This window comes from Neophocaena asiaeorientalis, unplaced genomic scaffold, assembly GCF_003031525.2.
Source record: "Neophocaena asiaeorientalis asiaeorientalis breed wild unplaced genomic scaffold, Neophocaena_asiaeorientalis_V1.1 scaffold19, whole genome shotgun sequence".
Taxonomy (NCBI): Eukaryota; Metazoa; Chordata; class Mammalia; order Artiodactyla; family Phocoenidae; genus Neophocaena; species Neophocaena asiaeorientalis.
Window position 1 is genome coordinate 4,527,531 of NW_020173388.1, and position 18,782 is coordinate 4,546,312.

Here is an 18,782-nt window from a genome sequence, read left to right on the forward strand (position 1 = left end):
CTTTATTCCTGTCACAACTCGGGCACGTTTGGAGCGGAGCCCAATGGGGCGCCAGGACGGCCAGCTCCTCCGGGGAACCCCCGCCCTCCCGGCCCTCGGCCCTCGCGCCGCGGTCCGCAGTCCGTGCGGCGGCCACAGCCGCCCGTGGGCTGGTTCCGTTAGTGGTCGCGGTTCCGGGCCTCGGTCCCCGGGGAGCGCGCGGCTCCGCGCGTCCGACTCGAGCGACTGCGCGGGTTCGAGGGTGCCCCGCGCGGCGCCGCTCCTCCTTCCTTCCGTCCACCCGCTCCCGCCTGCTCCGTGTCACCGCGGCAGCTGGCTCTTCTAGCTGCCTTTCCGCCGGCGAAGCCGGAGTCTTTATAGCTAGTCCTGGAGCTCTGGCCCCAGGAGTGTAGTTTCCAACGCGTAGCGCCGCAGAGCTTATGTTCCTGAGTGCGTTTTCGCCGGTGTAGAAGTCGTCCTGTTAGTAATAGCAGAATCCTGAAAGGTAAAAGCCTCGTCCTCTGACCTGGCAAATGAAAGATCGAATCAGGTGGCGGTTTTTTGCTATCAGAATGCCACGCTCTACGACCTTAAGCCTTTCTAACCTTAAAAAAAAAGAAAAAAAACAATGTCTTCTTTTACAGTGAAGGAAAAGCCCAAGAAGAAACTTTTACAGTAATTGTTGATTTGGCTATTATGCTGATCCCCCGAATCAAAAAAAGGTAATTTCACTTAAGTCTGCATTCTAATTTGTAGCTTCATTTTAAGTGATAAGAGGAGAAAATCGTGCGGCGTTTTCCCTCTACCCGGTTGAAAAATAAACGTTCTAAAAAGGATAAAATTTAGGTAATGAGGTGCTTTCTCTGTTTTATAATCTTTGGTGGGGGGGGGGGAGAAACTAACTCAGGTGTTAAGTAGTTGACTGAACAGAATGTCATTAAAGGTTAGCCTGGAGAAGATAGATGGAAGTTGTGGTAGAACTAGTTATGCTCAGCTGTGAAGAATGAGGAAGCTTTCTGTGTAATGACATGGAAAGATCTCCAAAATATGTTATAAAGCAAAAAAAAGCAAGATGTAGGACAGTGTGAATAATGTGCTACTTTGTGTGTTAAGGGGGCACCCGTGGAATAAGAATACAGATTTGTGTTTGTTTTTCTACGTACAAAGAAATCTGGAGGGATAGTGGAAAACTAACAGTGATGGGGCAGAGGGAGAAGTAGCCTGATGAGGGGATAGTGGGAAGTGACATGCACACTGTATGTCCTTATATTTTAAAATATTTGTGACTATATTATGTGTTTAAGGTTAAACAAAGTTCTCCTCTCCAAAATAATTTGCTGTGTGTTTTTTTTCTGTTGCTTGTCTTTCCTTCCTAATATATGGTAATTTTGGCTATTTTCAATATGATTTCTTTTAATTTTTTTTAGGAAAATGAACTAAAATTGAAAGAGGCTGGGGTCACCAGTTTAACTCTTAAAGATGTTTAGTCTTATTTTGCTTTGCTAAAATATATGACATTATTTACATTTGGCATTATGGCTGGATTATGCTGTTTTCAGAGCATAGTTTGTCCTCCCTTCCTTTCTTCCCCAGGAATCGTAGTTGTATAAAATTTTACTTTTACTTATTTTAACTCCAAAGTTGTCATGACAAATAGTTGGAGAATATGAATCCTCCATTAAAATGATAAAAGAATTGATTGTCCAGGTAGTTTGCTTTTCAGATTGGGAAATGGTTTTCTCAAGGCAATCAGACATGAACCTCAGTGACATGTAAATTTATATTTGTATATAGTACTACTTATGGAAAATTAAACCGATAAGTCAATGATTTGTTGGTGCAAAACACTAAAAACTTCTTACAACTTACGGATTGTTATAAGCAGTACGTAATTTTGGGGGGTGGGTACTCAAAATTCCTCTGGTGGCTAATGTTGTATAATCAAAAGTAGTGAATGTTGAGTGACAGTTGCTATGGGCATTTTTGTTATGTTACCAGCATTCCTTTTTATTTTGTAGGATAGGATAATTGTGTTATTTCTGTTTGATCTGTAGGTCTCTAGTAGCCAAACTTCTGCAAATGGCATTTATTTTTCGTTTGAATTCCATGTGGGTCTATTCAGTCTTTTTGAAAAAACAGAATTGCATTTCAAAATTTTACTTAAAATTTTGTTTTTAACATTATAGAAGTAAATCAATGTTCATGAAGAATTAAAACAATACAATGTGTATATAATAAGAGAAAACGCCCTTTGCACACTTCCACTTTGTCACATCTCTCCCTAGAGATAACTGATGCTAACACTGTTATATAACTTCCCATTTTTTTTTCTGTGCATTTACAAACATAGACTTTTCAGTCTTGAAAATAGAACTATATTGATTGATCGTCTGCTTTGCCAGTTTGCCTCTACTGTGGGCTGTTACTAACCCACAGGACCTGGAAATGACCTGGAGTATGTGAGAAAGTTTAACGTGTAGTATACACCTCAGGACATTCTCATCTTTTCACTTGTGAGGGGCTGGTTGGTTTGGGGTACATTTACAGAGTTTGTAGTGAGGTCTTAACTGGTGTGAGCTTTATGTGATGTAGATTGAATTCACCTGTAAGACATGGATTCCATGGCTTTTATAGGACTCTTTAGGGTCCACATTCTAACGTTTTCTTTGGGTTTTGACCTGGTCAGTAGCTCACAGGTTAAACTTTGATTTTATTCTCCTGTACTTGCAGACCACTAGAAAGCCCCTTAGATTACATCAGCCTCTCCTGGTCCTCTGAAGTGAACCTAGGCAGGCTTTGTCCTTAACTAAGAGACATTGATTGACTTGGATGGAATCCAGCCTTGGATGGAATCCAGCCTTTGAAGCGGAAAGGGGAGAAGAGGCATTTTGGTCCGGTTTGTGCTTTACTGACAGCAGACAAGTTGCATGCATACTTCCACTCAGAGAGAACATTGCCCTTCTAATAGTTCCAGAGGTGGTGGGTTTTTTTGTATTGTTTTTGTTTTTTTAAACCAAGCTGCGAATAATTACCAAGACTTAATTCTTTTTAGGTGATAGAAAGTTGAGTATTAGTCAAGACACTTTACTAAGCTATGTGACATACATAGAAAGATAAAATATAATTGACCCTGCCCTCAGAGGGTTTGAAATCTAGTATGGTTAAAAGAGCATGTATGTAATGATTATAACACAAGATGGGAAATGATAGATTCCAGAAGAAAAACATACATGAGGTTTGTAAGGGTAAGACTATTTCTAGCTTTTTACTTTTGTGGGCATGGAGTTTGGAGGGAGAGTAGATAATCTCAATGTTTTAAATAGTTAAGAAAGGATAGAACAAACTTATAAAGCTCAAATCTTAGCTCTTAAGGGGTAAGGAAGTAAGGAGTTAAATTGCATCCTCATAGCAGGCACTTACGAACACTAATTGATAGTTTATTTTTGTTTGCTTGCGTTTTACTCTCTCCCACTGGAAAGAACCATTTGATGTTTTATTTGATCGTTATAATACAGCCTCCCTTAGATTTCAGGATTTTAGAATAGGAGATTTAATTCTGCCAGTTAACTATTGTCTACCATCTAATATGTCAGACAACGTTAATATTAAAAGTAAATTGTTGGGGCTTCCCTGGTGGCGCAGTGGTTGAGAGTCCGCCTGCCGATGCAGGGGGCGCGGGTTCGTGCCCCGGTCCGGGAAGATCCCACATGCCGCGCGGAGCGGCTGGGCCCGTGAGCCATGGCCGCTGAACCTGCGAGTCCGGAGCCTGTGCTCCTCGACGGGAGAGGCCACAACAGTGAGAGGCCCGCGTACCGCAAAAAAAAAAAAAAAATAAATTGGTTTTTTCCCTCAAAGCACATATTTAATGTCCTGCCTGCCCCACATTTTTACTTCTGGTGCTATGTCAAATAAAATATTTATTTGCTGTACGTATTTTAAACTCTGAAAGCAAACAACAACATGGTGAAAACTCAAGAGTTCCACAGCAAAATTACCTTTTATTGTTTGTGTCTCTTTCCAGTTCTTCTCAGATGCATAAAGTAAAAAAATAATTTTAAAGTGTAGTTTCTTGTAAGCACTGTACCAGTGGACATTGTATTTTCTTCTTTTCTGAGTCTAAAATTCTAGATGGATTGTAGGAATTATAGAATACATTTTAAGTGTCAGAGCAATTTAATTCTTGCTAATTGACTGTGATTTTTATAATGGCATTTATATTTATAGGTTGCTTTACAACCATTTGTTACTTATTTTTATAGCTCTGTTAGGTATAACTCCTGTGATTAGGTGGGTAAGAGATTGCTGTTTTTCTCCATGTATTTGATTATGCAAATGTTGAATTACCTAAACTCCTCATAAGTATAGTGTCAACTTTGAGTTATTAGTTATTTTAGGTGTGTATTTCATAAAGATGTAAGTCTACTTATTATTTTAAGTCTTAGAAGTCTACAGAAAAATCACTTGTAAAAAATAAATTTTTATGTATTTTGACTTTCATAGGATACTGTTTAGAATGTGATTTACCTTTTATTTTTCAGAAATATTTTCTCATTTTTATATTAATAAGATCCAAGAATAAGACAAAAATTCCCATCTTTTTCAAAGAGGGCACATTTAATCAGATATGTACATTTTTAATTCCCATCCAAAATAGTAGAAAATGAAAATACAGATTGATTCATGTTCAAAATTTTGTGTTTAAAAAATAAAACACAAATGGGTGTTGCCACAATGAGGGTTAAACCAACAACTTGCTAAGAATTTATCATTTGCATTAAAATATGGCTGTAACGTAAACAGCTTATTTCTTTCTTAATCTCTTTCCCCCCAGTTATAAAAATAGTATATCCCTAATGTAGAAAACTTGGGAAACATGCAGAGCATGAATTAAATTTTGAAAATACCACTGGAATTCTCACAACCACGAGACGCCATTGTTAACCTTCTGAAATATCTTCTCCCTGTGTTTTGCTTAGCCACATCACATGTCTATAAGTGTACATATACTTACAGACATCACATGTACACTTACAGACGTGATGTTTACAAAATGGTCTCATAATGCGTCCACTATTGTGCAAACTATTCTATTCACTTAACAGTGAATCTTGAACATTTTTATATCAGTATTTTTCTACAACATTATTATTTTTAATAGCTATGTGATATCCTCATTTATGTTTGTATAATTTACTTACTGGTCTATTTCTGTTGGATGCAAGTTTTCAGTTTTTAAAATTATAAACAATGGGACTCCCCTAGGAGTCCAGCGGGTAAGACTCTGTGCTTCCACTGCAGGGGGCGTGGGTTTGATCCCTCATTGGGGAACTAAGATCCTGCATGCTCCATGGAGCAGCGAAATAATAAATAAATAAATAGATAAATACTTAAAAAAATTATTTTAAAAATGGTCACTTTTAGAACTGATAGCATTAGTCATCCGGTAGAGTTGATACTTAAAAAAATTTCAATAGGATAGTCTTCAGAAGAATTAGAATTCAAGTAGAATTATACTGAATTTGTATTAATGTCGAGATTAAACGGAAATTTTGTGCTTTTTTTGAAAAAATATGCCAGAAGCATATGATAAATTATCTAATACTGATTCATAATAATGACTCCAAGATTTTTATAATGGTATATTTTCTTTTTAAGGTAGGTTTAACTTTGAATTGTATTAAAGTAACTTGGCATTTCATGAGCAAACATGATTTGGATAGCAGTGCTCTTGAATAAGCCTTCAAGTAAGGTAGGAATCTATGAAGCAGTCTTTACACACTCAATTAAAATTTAAGCTGTAACATTTTTTACAACAGAGAGTTTGTTTGATTGCTTAAAAAAACTTCCTTAAAAGGAAAGTCTGAATACCAAGAAAGAATACTTTCACCCAAAGAATTGACATTACCTGTGTATAGGATTTCTGTGAAATTTTATTCAACCCTTAGGTATCTGTATCCTGTAGTTTAAATCGGGGAGAAAAACTGTTAGGTTAAACTATTTTCAGGGGAAAATAGATATGATCTTAAAGTTTAATGCAGTAGTTTTAAGGTGTCTTCTGTTGCCTGTTTTTGGAAGTTACATATCTTATCAGGTTCCTATGACTATTACTTTAAAAAATTTTTTATTTGAGTATAGTTGATTTATAATGTGCTAGTTTCTGCTATGCAGCAAAGTGAGTCAGTTATACACACACATATATACACTCTTTTTTAGATTCTTTTCCCTTATAAGTCATTGCGGAGTGGAGTTACAGTAGGTCCTTATTAGTCATCTATTTTATATATAATAGTGTGTATATGTCAATCCCAAATAACCCTTATTTCTGTTTTGTAGATCAGTTCATTTGTACCATTTTTTAGATTCCACATATAAGGGATATCATATGATATTTGTCTTTCTTTGACTTACTTCACTCAGTATGACAATCTCTAGGTCCATCCATGTTGCTGTAAATGGCATCATTTCGTTCTTTTTTATGGCTGATATTCCATTATGTATGAATACCACATCTTCTTTATCCACTCGTCTGTTGATGGACATTTAGGTTGCTTACATGTCTTGGCTATTGTAAATAGTGCTGCAGTGAACATTGGGGTGCATGTATCTTTTAAAATTATGATTTTTTCTGGATATATGCCCAGGAGTGGGATTGCAGTATCATATGGTAGCTTTATTTTTAGTTTTTTTAAGGAACCTGCATACTGTTCTCTATAGTGGCTGGACCAATTTACATGCTCACCAACAGTGTAGGAGGGTTCCCTTTTCTCCACACCCTCTCCAGCATTTACTGTTTGTAGATTTATTTTTATTTTATTTTTTATTTTTTTCCCTTTGCGGTACGCGGGCCTCTCACTGTTGTGGCCTCTCCGGTCGAGGAGCACAGGCTCCGGACGTGCAGGCTCAGCGGCCATAGCTCACGGGCCCAGCCGCTGGGTGGCACGTGGGATCTTCCCGGACCGGGGCACGAACCTGCGTCCCCTGCACTGGCAGGCGGACTCCCAACCACTGCGCCACCAGGGAAGCCCTGTTTGTAGATTTCTTGATGATGGCCATTCTGACTGGTGTGAGGTGATACCTCATTGTAGTTTTGATTTGCACTTCTCTAATAATTAGTGATGTTGAACATCCTTTCATGTGCCTCTTGGCCATCTGTGTGTCTTCTTTGGAAAAACGTCTGTTTAGGTCTTCTGCCCATTTTTTGATTGGGTTGTTTGTTTTTTTGAGCTGCATGAGCTGTTTGTATATTTTGGAGATTAATGTCTTGTCCGTTGCTGCATGAGGGTTGTCTTTTCATTTTGTTTATGGTTTCCTTTGCTGTGCAAAAGCTTTTAAGTTTAATTAGGTCCCATTTGTTTATTTTTGTTTTTTTTCTTTCATTACTCTAGGAGGTAGATTGAAAAAGATCTTGCTGCAATTTATGTCAGAGAGTGTTCTGCCTATCTCTGTGACATAAATCACAGCAAGATCCTTTTTTGAAAAGGATCTTTTCACCTCCTAGAGAAAGGGAAATAAAAACAAAAATAAACGTCCTAGAGAAAGGGAAATAAAAACAAAAATAAACAAATGGGACCTAATGAAACTTAAAAGCTTTTGCATAGCAAAGGAAACCATAAATGAGACGAAAAGACAACCCTCAGAATGGGAGAAAATATTTGCAAATGAAGCAACTGACAAAGGATTAATCTCCAAACTATGCAAGCAGCTCATGCAGCTCAATGTCAAAAAAACAACCCAATCCAAAAATGAGCAGAAGACCTAAATAGACATTTCTCCAAAGAAGATATACAGACTGCCAACAAACACATGAAAGGATGCTCAACATCACTAATCATTAGAGAAATGCAAATCAAAACTACAATGTGGTATCACCTCACACCAGTCAGAATGGCCATCATCAAAATATCTAGGGCTTCCCTGATGGCGCAGTGGTTGAGAATCCGCCTGCCAGTGCAGGTGACACGGATTCGTGCCCCGGTCCGGGAAGATCCCACATGCCACGGAGCGGCTGGGCCTGTGAGCCATGGCTGCTGAGCTTGCGCATCTGGAGCCTGTGCTCTGCAACCGGAGAGGCCACAACAGTGAGAGGCCCGCGTACCGCAAAAAAAGAAGAAAAAAAAAAATCTACAAACAATAATGCTGGAGAGGGTGTGGAGAAAAGGGAACCCTCTTGCACTGTTGGTGGGAATGTAAATTGGTATAGCCACTGTGGACAACAGTATAGAGGTTCCTTAAAAAACTAAAATAGAACTACCATATGACCCAGCAATCCCACTACTGGCCACATACCCTGAGAAAACCATAATTCAAAAAGTGTCGTGTACCACAATGTTCATTGCAGCATTGTTCACAATAGCCAGGACATGGAAGCAACCTAAGGGTCCATTGACAGATGAATGGGTAAGGAAGATGTGGCACATATATACAATGCAGTATTACTCAGCCATAAAAAGAAATGAAATTGAGTTATTTGTAGTGAGATGGATGGACCTAGAGTCTGTTATACAAAGTGAATCAAGTCATAAAGAGAAAAGCAAATACCGTATGCTAACACATATATATGGAATCTAAAAAAAAAAGTTTCTGAAGAACCTAGGGGCAGGACAAGAATAAAGACGCAGACGTAGAGAACGGACTTGAGGACACGGGGAGGGAGAAGGGTAAGCTGAGACAAAGTGAGAGTGGCATGGACATATATACACTACCAAATTTTAAATAGATAGCTAGTGGGAAGCAGCCGCATAGCACAGGGAGATCAGCTCGGTGCTTTGTGACCACCTAGAGGGGTGGGATAGGGAGGGTGGGAGGGAGATGCAAGAGGGAGGGGATATGGGGATATATGTATACATATAGCTGATTCACTTTGTGATACAGCAGAAACTAACACACCATTGTAAAGCAATTATACTCTAATTAAGATGTTAAAAAAAAAAAGTGTTCTGCGTATGTTTTCCTCTAAGAGTCTTATGGTATCCGGTCTTCCATTTAGGTCTTTAATCCATTTTAAGTTTATTTTTGTGTATGGTGTTAGGGTATGACTATTTTGATAGCAACTGCTTTTTGCTTTTTTCATTTTTGTCATGAAAATAGGAAATTTGGGGGTGTTTATTTTTTCCATTTATTCTCAGTGACATGATCAGATTACTAAAATATCTGGTTTTATTCTAAATAAAGCTTATTGTTATTTATTACCTAAAATTTAGTAACGAAGACAGCAAACTACTTTAAAGGTCTTAATTAGTTACATTTATAGCATGGTATAGGGATGAAGAGTGCACAGCTCTATAGGCTAGCCTGCTTGGCATTTACATCCTGGTTTTATTGCTAGTGATTGGACAAATGTTACCTCAATTTCTCATCTGTAAAATGAAGATAATACTAGTTCATAATATTATGTGAGAATTAAACAACATGTGCAAAGTAATTAGAGTAATGAGTATTTATCACAGAGTTAATTGTTCAGTAAATGTTAGCTATTACTACTTCTGTCGTTTTGTTACTTTCATAGTGTGTACCAAATGTGGCTCTTATCATTTTTTGGAGGGGAGTTCCAATTTCAATAAGTTGCTTAGAGTTTTGTATCTACATATAGAGTTTGGGAGTACTTGACCTTTTTATGTGACTCAGAACAATGAAAAAGTTAGTAGAAGATGTTGCCAGGGTGTGTGGTATTGCATATTTCTTTGAGATACTTTTGCCAAATCAAGTTATGGAAAAGCGGTGACTTTTTCTATGTTGAAACTTAAATTTTAGTTGAAACAATATTAGAAGTTATTTAGGAAAAAACCCACAAATTCAAATGAAATATGTTAGAACTTAAATTTTATTTTACAACTTTAACTTACGTAGTTCTATAGAAATTTCACAAAATTTTATTAGAAGCAAGAAGAGAAATGAGAGAAACATTAGTTAATGGAAAATGCTATTTCCAACTCTTACATGGTAATTTTTGTCTCCATCAGAAATGATGATGATATAATATCTGTACTTATAAAGGTGTCTGTTTCACCAGTAGTTTATTGTATGAAACAGGCTTACATTGTTTAGCTTATTTTTAGACTTGATCACATTCTTATATTTTTCTTTAAGTCTCTTACTTTTGTTGGGGCTGATCATTATTAAAACTTAAGACTTTTTTCTTTTGAAAATAGTTTTGTGGTTTTTATAAAAATGAGTCTTGTTCCTTGGGAAAGAGTTAAAGTACCAAAAACTACGAAGAAAATCTATGATGAAAAAAAATCACCCAAAATCTCAGGGATAAAGCTCTGTTAATATTTTTTTCAGCATTTTCTAAGGCAATTGGGATGGGTGTGGGTGTGCATGTGTATGTATGTACATGTACATGTTACAATTTTATAGCAAGTGGAATATATGCAGTTTTATAAACTGCTTTTTTCCTCTCATCATGTTTTCTGTATACCTTTACTTGTAATGTTTTCATTATTTTTATCTAGTCTTAGTCTTTTAGTTTGTTTTCAGTTGACCCTTGAGCATTGTGGCAGTTAGGGGCAGTAACCTCCTTCGTGGTTGAAAAGGTCGAAAAACCACGTATAACTTATAGTGGGTCCCTCCATGGTTCATCCATATATGCAGTTCCTCAGTATTCAGGGTTCCACATCCTTTAATTCAACCAACCATGGATCGTTTATTACTGAAGTATTGGGTTGGCCAAAAAGTTCGCTTGATTTTAAGTAAAAATAGAAGATGTATTTCATTTTCACCAAGAAATTTATTGAACAACGTAATCATTAACCGAAGGAACTTTTTGGGGAACCCAGTATTTACTATTGGAAAAAAATCTGTGTACAGGTGGACCTGTGGAATTCAAACCTGTGTTGTTCAAGGGTCAACTGAAATTCATTTACATTTTTGCTGATAATAGCCAAGTTTGTAACCACCATCAACTTTGACTTTTCTTTGAGTCATCTGTTTTGCATTCCTTTTTATCCCTCCTATTTTGCTCTTTTTTGGTGTTAATCTAATTTTTTTTCCTGTTTTTCCTCCTATTAATTTGTTAGTTATATATTCTTTCATTATACCTTTAGTGGTTATTCTAGAGGTTAAAACAAGCATATTTACAATACAAATTACATATAATACAGATAATACAAATTATTACTTTTACCATTCCCCAATAATGACAGCTTCTTACACATTAACTCATACTCCAACCTTTTTGCATTGTTATTGTTCTGTATTTTATTTATACATATTTTAAACTCCACAAGATAGTATGGTTTTGGACAGTCAATTTTTGTTCATGTTTACCCTTTCCAGGGTTCTTCCTTCCCTCATTTCTGTTTCTGTCTGGGATCATTTTCCTTCTGTCTGAATAGCTTCCTTTAGTAGTATGTATTTTAATACCAGCCTACCTACTGACAGTGAGTTTTTCCATTTTTGTTTATCGGAAAACATCTTAATTTCACCTTTTTTTGAGTTATATTTTCACTGGGTATAGAATTCTATGTCAGTAGTTATTTCATTGTCTTATGGCTTTCTGTTAAAGTCTTATTGAAGGTAATGTGTCAGCTTATAGTCTTGCTAATAATTCTTTTATTTTTTTCAAAAGACTTCTCAAAATGCCTTCTTTGCTGTCATAGTTTTTTAGCAGTTTGACTGTGATGTGTTGAGGTGTGTTTTTCTTTGTATTTGCTTTATGTTCATAGAGCTTTTTTGAATCTGTAGCTTGGTGCCTTTAGTTTGGAAAATTCTCTGTCATTACGTCTTCAATTATTGCTTCTGCCCCCTCCTCCTTTATGGATTTTAATTTAAACATTTATTACACCCTGTCATCATGTTCCACATGTCTCTTAAAAATTTTTTTCTCTATATATTTCAGTTTGGGTATCTTATAATGACCTATCTTATAGTATAGCAACAACTATCTTATTTTTTCTCCAAGCCAATCTATTGTGTTCTTAATTTTACATTGAAACTTTGAGTTCTAAAACATCCATTTGATCCTATTTTATACATTTTTAATAGACTTCAAGTCTCTTGAACATACTGATTAAATGCTTGTCTATTAATTTCAGTAACTGCATCAACCATTGGTCTAAGTATATTGTTTTTCTGTTGTTTTTCATGTGTTTGTGTGGTTCTGTCACTTCATATGTTGCTAGGTTTTTCAAAGAACTTGTCCATTTCATCTAAGTTGTTGAATTAGTAAAGTTGTTTATAATATTCTCTTATTATCCTTTAAATAGCTATAGAATATATCATGAGTCTAATATCTGTATAATCTGCAGAGATTTGGTGTCATTCCTGATATTGGGAAATTGTGTCTTCTCTCTTTTTTCCCTGATCAGTCTGGCTTGAGATTTATTAACTTTATTAAGATTCTCAAAGGATCAGCTTTTGGTTTAACTGATTTCCTCTAGTTCTCCTGCTTTTTGTTGCCTTATTTCTGCTCTGATCTTTATTAATTCCTTTCTTTAACTTACTTTAGGTTTGTTTTCTTTTTCTAGTTTCTTAAGGTAGAAGCTGAGGTCATTAATCTGTGACCTTTTCCCCCGCTATATGTGTGCTACAAATTTCCCTCTAAATATTGCTTACAAATTTTAATATATATATGTTTTTCATTTTCATCCAGCTCAGAGTACTTTTTAATTTACTTTTTGATGTCTTCTTTGGCCTCGAGATTATTTAGAAGTATATTATTTAGTTTCCAAGAATTTGAGGGTTTTCCAGAGATCTATTATTTTTAAGTTAATTCTCTTGTGATGAGAGAATATACTTTTATGACTTGGATCCTTTTAAATTTATTGATTTGTTTTATGGCCCAGAATATGATCTGTCTTAGTAAATGCTCCATGTGCACTTGAAAAGAATGTGGATTCTGTTGTTGTTGGGTGGAGTGTTCTGTAAATATCAATTAGGTCAAGTTGGTTGATTGTTTTTGTTTATGTCTTGTAATTTTTTTTTTTGGCCCAGCCGCTCCGCGGCATGTGGGATCCTCCCGGACCGGGGCACGAACCCGTGTCCCCTGCATCGGCAGGCGGACTCCCAACCACTGCGCCACCAGGGAAGCCCCTATGTCTTGTAATTTTTGATTGAATGCCAGACACTGTGAATTAAAAAACAAAATAAAGCAAGCATCATCAAGTATGTTCTGCCAGAGGGTGTTTACCTTTTCTTCTAGGCAGATAGACTAGGGAGCCAGTCACCTTAATTTATACAGAGGCTAGGTTGCTATTTGAGTAGTTTGGTGGTATTCTTCTTCTTCTTTCCTTTATTTGTAGGGTGTGGTTTTCCAGGACTTTCATTTCAAAGCCTTTCATTTCGTTTCAAAGAGTCTTTATCCCCTTAGCAGAGCCAAAGGTGGAAAATTTCACTTTGCTTTTCAAAGTTTTTCAATTATTATTTAGCCTCTTACCCTGTACTGTTTTAAAATTAATCAAATGTCCTGTGAGAGATATTGGCCTTGAGCTTGAGGTCCCTGCAGTTTCCCATTTTTGTTACTCCAGCCTTGTGTGAACACCAAAAGCACTCCTGGTTTCTTGGTTCCTTAGCAGCAACGTTTTGTACAGGCCAAATCTCAAGTTTTCAGCCTTCACACTCAGCCCATAATCTGGAAATAACCCCAAGGGAAGCAACTGCAGATCATCTAAACACCTTTAAAAGATTCCCCCTTCTCTGGAGTGGTAGACCTTCTTGTCCCCCATGTTTTAAAGACAGCTATACGCTGCCTTTAAAAATATGTTTTTTTGTAATTTATTTAGCTTTTCTAGTTGTTCTCAAGAAGAATATTGACCCACTGCAAACTGTTTCATCCTACTTGGATGTGGACAACTCCTTACTGGTTTTTAGAAGCTTCACATAATACTCAATTTTCCTGAGCAATTTTGTATTAAGTATTCTTTTGGGTTTTAGGTAGGTGGGTTTTAGTTTTTGACCTAGTATACTTTCTAAAAATCAGATTTATTGAGGTATAATTTATATATGTTAAAACTCATCCATTGTAAGTATACATGTTGAATTTTGACAGACATATACATTTTTGTAACCACTACCACAATCAAGATACAGAAAATTCCTGTCAACCTGAAAAGTTCTCTCTCCCTGGCAACCACCAATCTGTTTTCTGTTAATACAATTTTGCCTTTTATACAATATGATATAAATGGGATACTACAGTATATGGTCTTCGGGGTCTAGCTTGCACTTAGCATAATGCTTTTGATACTCATCTGTGTTAGTGGTTTTCTCTTTTTATTTCTGAATACTTTTCCATTGTATGAGGTATGGCATAGTTTGCTTATAATTATTAGTAGTTGGACTTTTGGATTGCTTCCAGTTTTTGGCTATTATAAACAAAACTGCTAAACATTTGTGGACATGTGTTTTCATTTCACTTGGGCAGATATGTAGGAATAGAATTGCTGGGCTGTATGGTAATTATATGTTTAACTTCATAAGGCACTGATAAACCGTTTTCTAAAGTGGTTTTACCATTTTACATTCCCTTCAGCAATGAGATTTTCAGCTGGTCTGCATTCTTGCTAACACTTGGTATTGTCAGCGTTTTTGAATTTTTGCCATTCTAGTGGGTATGTAATGTTAAATCATTGTGGTTTTAATTTGCATTTCCCTAATGACATGATATTGAGCATGTTTATGTGTGCTTATTGGTCATTCATATATTTTCTCTTATGAAGTGTCTGCTCAGATCTTTTACCCATTTTAAAAAATTGGGTTGTTTACTCATTTACTGAGATGTAAGAGGTTTGTTTTTGGTTTTGTAAATATATTCTGATATGAGGCTTTTATCAGATATTAGGATTGTGAAAATTTGATCTCCCAATCTATGGCTGCCCTTTATATTTTCTTAATGGTATCTGAAGAGCAAAGTTTTAAATTTTGATGAAATCCAATTGATTAATTCTTTTATTCTTCATATTTTTGTGTCCTAAGAAATGTTTGTCTACTTTGAAGTATATGATTCATTTCAGTTGATTTTTATATATGATATGAAAAAGGGTTGAGATTCTTAAAAAATTATTTTTCCACATAGATATACAGTTGTTGTAGCACCATTTGTTGAGAGACTATTCTTTTTCTCCACTGAATTACCTTGTCACTTTTGTCAAAAATCAATTAATCATATGTGTGTGGGTCTTTTTTTGAACTCTATTTTATATAGTGAACTTTATACTTATCTTTACATCAGTACCTCAAAGTCTTGATTACTGTAGCTTTAAATATGGTAATGGAAGTCCTCCAATACCATAAACATAATATACTTCTGTATTCATTTAGGCCTTTAATTTCTCTCAGTAAAGCTTTTTAACAGTTTTTGAATATACTTTTAGTAGTGGACTTTATCCTATTTGTTCAGCAAGTACCTAGTGAACATCTACTGTGTGCCAGGCACTGTTCTACTTGCTGGTGTTACAGCAGTGAACAAAGAATGCAAAAAGACCTGCCCTTGGGGAGCTTACATTCCAACTGGGAGAAACCAGATGAGAAACTCTTAACTTAAATGTATGTTAGATGGTGATTAATACTATGGAGGAAAACAAATCAGGGGAGGGGGCTGGACTGTTGGGGCAGGGACAGAGGGATTTATAATTTTTAATTGTGTGGACAGAAAGGTCTTCACTGAGAAATTGATATTTAAGCAGACCTTAGTCTGCTCTATACCCTAATAATGAAACAACTAACAATTCAGAAGGAAAAGGGGAAAGAAGGTGGGAGCTTGAATAAATGTGCTAAGTATGCTAGTTGCCTCCTGTGTAGTAACTAGAAGTCCATAGCATTTAAAATCAACAGGTGTAGTGATAGAAGTATATCTAACAGCAGAACGGTAGACCATAAGAAATATCATGTTTTTGGTTGAAATCTGGTGATGAGAAAGTGTAACATCTTAACATAGGTTATAGTAGAGAACTAATAGGTAACATGAAGAAATGGAAGATGGACTTCAATACATATGATATGATTATAAAAGTATTATTTTAATAAAAACCTTATTAAAATAACAGAACTATCTGTAAAATGTAAATATGGAGAAAAGATGGAATTAAATGAGACATTAATGGGTATTTTGATTGTAAAGTTTATAATTTACAATGAAGAAATACCAACTATACCTGCAAAAATAGTAGAGCATTAATATTCAAAAGTAAAAGTGATCCTGGAAAGTTACTCAGGAAAACTTTACTGGTGGACTTTAATGAATCTCTCTTAGACCAAAGTATATCAAGTGAACAAAAAATTAAGGCTATAGAACAATTAAATATCCCAATTAATAAGCAAAATTTGATGGATAAACTGAATCCTACCTTGAAAATAGAGACTATACCTTCTTTCCAAGCATTTATAGAACATATACAAAAATTGATTATAGTACTAGATCATAAAGAAAACTTTTGTACATTCCTAAAGGTAGGAATAATTTAGAACTGCCCATCTAATATGATAGCCACTAGCTACATCTAGCAATTTAAATTCATTAAAGTTGAGTAAAATTTAAAATGCAGTTTCTCAGTCTTACTAACTACATATCAAGTGCTCAAATAGGATTGATTGCCATTAGAATGAGGAGAGAAGAAAGCAGATTGAAGACAGTATATGTGAACTAAATCTTCCTGTTTCATAGCAAGGAGTCAGTAGACATAATTTGAAGTTAGTCAAGAAATACAGACATGTTATATATAATTACAGAGATAAATATAAAAACTACAGACACATAGGTAAAAGTGAATGCTTCTAGCGAACAGGACTGCAGTTTTTTACTATTTGTTTTTTTAGAACCATGTGCATGTATTACATCAATAATATGCAAGTTTTAAGAGACTAACAGGATATACAAACAAAATAAAAGCTTATAAACTGTCTTTGCACAATAGCTTCTTATCCAGTAACTGTTAAATGTAACTTTATTCCTTTGCATAAAGTAAAAAATGCTCTAGTTTTTTTTGATATTTGATTTAAATTAATTTATACTGAAAGTATTAAAAAAATTTTTCAGGTACCAGTTGCCAGTCTTCTCTTCCATTTACAAATGAAGATAGCAGGCAGCTTTCTGTGACTTGGGGCATATACTACTTATCTTTAATTGATGAAATAGTTAATTTGATTTCAGTAGTGAGTCAAAGATTCATATAAAATATTTGGAGTACTTTAAGATTTTAATCTAAATAAACATCTTTCAGACAACAAAAGGGCACTTACTTGGGTCAGGAAATAAAAATCAAAGCTTATAATCACAGCCCCTGAGGACTTATGATATATTTCAAAGGTAATTTCTCTTTAATTTCTAGGGAATATTTTAAATATAAGAGTGACATCTTTAACAAGGACATTTGGCAAATGACTATATGAAAATTTTACTGCTTATATAGTGAAGGTATTGGTTATTATTTAAGATGCCACTTTATATCGCTTTATTTATTCACAACCTGTTGCTGTAGTTATTATCTATTTTCAGAATATTATTACGTCTTTTTGCATATTCACTATGAGAGAGGGACTATAGATAAGGTTTAGGGCAAAAGAGAAAGAAGTTTTGCCCTGTGATTTAATATTACTTGAAAACGTATATAGGCAGACTAGTTCACAGTGTCATTTGTTGAATGTGTATATTTGTTTTCCGGTTTCCCAAATTGACTGGCCAAGCCAGTTTTTACCACTTGACACTCTGAAACTGTCAGTATATTGTAGTTTGATAATTCAAGTAACTTTACGCATAAGAAAATTAAACGTATAGGGATTAAATCTAAACACTTAGCTTAGAGGAACAGCATTACACAGCAAATCATCAAAAAGACCGAAAGTAAATCCCCAGTGTAGTGGAAGATTTACGGAATATGGTGTTAGTAATTTATCTTTATAGCAATAAAGTCTTGGTCTCCAAATACTTTTTCAACATTTAAAAATTCAGTATTTTAGAAATAATAAGATTTTTTCTTCCTTGGAATGTAATTTACATCATTTTAATAGTTAAAGATCTTTATGGTTATACTTAAATCAATTACAAAGTACTTGCTGAAGGTGTAGGAGATTGGGAACTTATCTACTGACTTCTAGACACAATCTAAAACTTTGCTTTTCAATAAATCTTTGACATTTTCTTGTTTGTCTTTGTTCTAAAACATTAATGCATGTTTTTAAAAATCCAATAGTAATGAAACGTTCTATAAATGTGTGTGTCACTTACCCTAGGTTGTACTACATTCTGATTACCAGCCCTAAAATAATTATTATAATCATATTGTTTACAGTATACAGCAAGAGTCTAATGGCACCACAGGAACCATACCCAACCTGAAACAAGTGTTTATTTTTTCTTTCAACTCTCATCAAGCCATATGCCTGTATATGTTTAGAGGAGAGTATCTCTTCTTCCTTAGGCTAGGCTCACTCTGCCTCTCACTACCTTTATTTTTTGAAGGCCCTGACATTTTAAAATTCTCTAAAGGTGTTACTAGTGAGTGCTTTCCGTAGATATTATAAGAATAAAAATGAAAATATTATATTACTAACATACGTCATAGTTTCTAATTGTAGGGACTTTGTTTTTTCAGTCATACAGCCCTGGTACCTAAAATGCCTGGCCATAGTATATACTCAGTAGTTTTTGAGCATAGGTAAATGCAGAAACAACTGATGTATCCATATTTTTATGTATATTTACTCTATTCATATTTAGCAAATACTTTAACATTATTGTATATAACGATAGTCTTGCAATTTATCTTCCTATCTAAAAGAATATTTAGTTGTATATAATCCAGTTAGACTCTAAGCTCCTTAAGGAGTTTGAGATTAACTTTCACACCACGGGAATACTAAACTGTAAGTGG

General features: G+C 35.2%; 1 protein-coding gene across 5 annotated transcripts in view; it reads left to right on the forward strand.

The window, feature by feature from the left end:
- CLOCK (clock circadian regulator) overlaps nucleotides 1-18,782 on the forward strand; it is a 132,483-nt gene that overhangs the window by 306 nt on the left and 113,395 nt on the right. For all 5 annotated transcript variants that reach the window (XM_024746685.1, XM_024746683.1, XM_024746684.1 and 2 more), the window contains exon 2: nucleotides 624-701. The gene's annotated coding sequence lies outside the window, so the exon portion shown is untranslated. The remainder of the gene's footprint in view (nucleotides 1-623; nucleotides 702-18,782) is intronic.